This window comes from Mercenaria mercenaria, chromosome 8, assembly GCF_021730395.1.
Source record: "Mercenaria mercenaria strain notata chromosome 8, MADL_Memer_1, whole genome shotgun sequence".
In the NCBI taxonomy this organism is placed as follows: Eukaryota; Metazoa; Mollusca; class Bivalvia; order Venerida; family Veneridae; genus Mercenaria; species Mercenaria mercenaria.
Window position 1 is genome coordinate 60,077,081 of NC_069368.1, and position 4,098 is coordinate 60,081,178.

Sequence of the window (4,098 nt, forward strand, 5' to 3'; positions counted from 1 at the left end):
CCCCATTTGTAACAAAATAGCAGGAGACCATACGATATTGTTACACATCGAGTTTTATAAAAATCCATTATATTTTAGTGGTTAATGCAAAGAAAGGCATAACTACTTTTAGCTACAGTGGTCCCTAATAGGGCCCAAGTTCCTATATATATAAATTTGGAAGAGGACCTTACAATGATGCTCCAGACCAAGTATGACAAAGATCCACCAAGCTGTTCATGAGACGCTGTATAAAGGCATTTCTAGTTTTAGCTCTAGCAGCCCCTAAAAGGGGTCAAATGTCCCAGCTGAACAAAGTTGGCTGCGGGCCTAATAAAGGTTTGATTAGAATACATGAGGAAAAAATCAATTAAAGGATTTTTTTATTTATTATTTTTATTTATTTCTAAAATAGGCCAACTGATTCCGCTTTAACAAATGCATATTCGCTATTCATTAATCTTCGGACAATGACGTCACACCTATAAAAAAGTGAAGGTCAAGCAAAACATAAAAATATAATTATTTCAATATTTCTGTTTCATAAGCAAAGTTTGACCGTAGTCATATCACATAGATAAACTGTATGCACCGTACCTTCATTTCAGTGTAATGAGATTCAGTCATTATATAGCGTATATATAATGAAACAGATTTCAACTGAGTTCAATATTTGCATACCATACTAAAGAAAAATATTCATATATAATAAATCAGTTAAATAATTTATAACAAATATATCAAAGCAAACAAGTACTCATTTTAATATGCAATCTGAATAAGTCACAAAAACAAGAAACCTTTTCATATACAGACGACAATTGTAACAAGGAAAATCTTTTAAAAAGCACTTCTCTACATAAAAGACTCTTATCACACCCTTATTCATGTGATACGCAGACCGTATTCAGCACTTTCTTTAATTTGATATATATTGGTATTTGAACAGGTTTTTATCATATTTACTAAACTTACTTATCATTTTGAGATATATCAATATTCTTGCTAAATATACTGAGCCAAAGTTAGCTTTAAAACTGTGAACAGCGTCGTTTAGGATAAACGCTTTGTCTACATTTCACTCAGCGTAGCGCAATCAACAGAGTGAAAGAAATTGACAGTCTCGTCCAATCAGGCAGAGTGTTGCATAAATCTTCCATTTTTGATAAATTATCTATAATGCGTTATCAAGTAGTTTGATTTGCAAACTGAAGTCACGTGGCATAGGTAACGAAAACGAATTTAGACGGCGTCGCCGAACAAGAAGGATTTACAGATAAAAGCAGTTTAAAAACAGGTATATCATGTTAAGCATTGTGTACAAGTTTGGTCGCACCCTGTTTAAACTGATTCAGGGTGGGGGTTTGCACAAGATGTACTGGAAGGGCATTCCAAAGTACTATGGTGGCTGGGAAGAAAGAGTACTTATAGTAATTACAGGGAGTGAGGATCTGAGGGGGGGGGGGGGGCTGACATAGTGGGGGGAGTGGCACAGCAACCAAACCATTCACTATCTTGTAGAACATAAGGAGGCGTGAATCAGATATCTACCAGTACTAAGAAAAAGAACATCTAGCTAACAAATGGGTTTTGAATTCTGATATTCTACGGGCTGCACTCTTTTACCGACCTTTTTTGATCTCGGGTCTTGGCAGGGGCTATATTTTATTGCATTCGCGAAGAGCAACACCAAAATAGAACGATCCTGCTGGCGAAAAAAAAAATGCTGTAGAATTGTTTTTCACATATGAACATGGGCGAAATGAATAGATGGACAGACGAACGAGATATGAATTGTTACTTTAGTTTATACTAATTTATTTCAGCTCGATTGTGATCGAAGCTTGCTGCTTATTTGAATCTTCCTGCAAAAACCAGTAACTGATGTCATATGACAAGACATGGTCGCGACCGCCAGTGGAGCTCGAATCCCCGACCTCGAGGCTAAGCAGACGACACCTTAACCACTACTCCTCTTAATACGTTGCTGTAATGGTTATAATGAAGAAACATGGAAGATGAATAATTTCAGACATAATGTCTTTTATTAAATAGTTACAGAGAACTTAATAAAACGGCCTCTAGTTTGCGCTGGATCTACCCAGTAGAAGCGTATGTTCTCTGTGACGCTTTTATTCTGAAATCAGGCGTCCTCTACGTTTGATTCATGTGGAGTAGCTTTCAGTTACACGCAGAGAACGAAATATAGTACTGGTATAGAATCCAGGTAGCTACCCGTCATTACATACAGTAAATACTGTGGAAAACGTCGCTTTACCAAAAAACAAACAAACATCATATCCCACCGCGCCTCTAACTTCATTATAACCAGTCTGAAACAATTATACACGATGATATAACAGAATAAGTATAATACAGGAATAGTCTTGTTACAATGATGGAACACACGAGGTAAAATGGAACAGACGGGATATTATAATTAGACAGATGAGGTATAATGATAAAACACACGGGATACGGCGGGACAAGCGGGATATAATGATAAAAAAACAGGTGGGATATGATAATAGAACTGGCGGACTGCACTGATAAAACAAACGATATATAATGAAGAAACAGACGAGACATGATGAAGGAACGGATGAGACATAATGAAGAAACAGGCGAGATATGATAACAGAACAGATGGGTTGCAATAACAAAACATGATATATAATGATGAAAACAGACGAGATACGATGAAGGAACAGACGGTCTGCAATGGCAGAACAGATGATCTGAAAACAGACGAGATATGATGAAGGAACAGACGGGCTGCAATGACAGAACAGACGGGATATAATGAAGAAACTGATTTGTTTTGATGAAGGAACAGACGAGATTTAACGGACTGTACATAATGATAGGTAGAGCAAATGAGATACGTTTTGAGGAACGCTTCTGAGTAGAGCTAATGTAATATAGTTAATTACGTTGGCAAGTCATTAAAATTGAAATTCGTACTAAAGAACACATGTAATAAGCCAAATGTATCAGCAAAATAAGTTCATACGTAACGAGAAATGGGGTGATATGATTCTAATTTCACCGAGTGTAAACACACGGAGCATACTAGTAATGTAATTCGCGTAGCAGATACTAGTATGTGAGTATAAGGTGATTATACGGGTATCTAGTTGGAAGAACGAACACACAATAGCCGCTAATCTTTCTTTTGTGAAAAAAATACGACATCCGAATGACATATTGCTCACGGAGTAGAGTAGGTCTAGTGAAGTGAAATTTAAATAAGAGTTCTGAAAATGAAATTACATAAAAAACTATTAATTCGGTCATAAAATGCTATAAACCTTGATTTTTCGGTGTGAATATTTTGAGATAAGATTCTTAAAAATTAAATGCACAGTTCGTTATGTATCATAGTTTCCATTTAATGAAACTGATTTCACCGTCCATCCCAATCCCGTCCAAACCTCTTGGATAGTGTTGATTTGTCTGTCCCGTATACATTGTTTCAAAATTAAAGAAGAAAAAAAACAACGTCAGATCATAAACTCAAACATACTTAAGGTTACATTCATTAAGTAACACGTGGAAGTGGAGCTGTTGAGGTCTACATCTATACGAAAGTCGTAGGAACCGCACGAAGCAAACACAGACAGATGCACATCATCAAAGGAAATTTTATTTAAAAGCGAGAAATGCCCATTAATGAATATTTAAATATTATATTTGTAGACGTTAATTTCTGACTACTATCGTGTGCACGTGGTCACCAGATTTTCTACACTATTATGTGTAGCCTTAGAATACAGTTTGTCTGAATCCTTCCTACAGTCAGCACCGACGTTGAGTTTTGGTATGTTTTTTATGGACAAAGCATAAATCACCCGAGGCCATGAACTGTGTGTGAAAAAATCAAAATTTTAGTATGACCTTGCAGAACAATGCTGCAACAGCATCCTACATCCACAGAGCCGAACAGATTCCGCCGCCTCTGCCAACTGTCAGTTTTTGCTAGTTCGGTGTAAGCTTCTGTATAGTTGCCACTGGTAACCATCATGGACGACTCATGCAGTGTTTCTATACTAGAAGGATAGTGCAAGATACAGAAAACGCTTCCGTTTCCGAGCATAATAATCTGTTGTAGATTCAGTT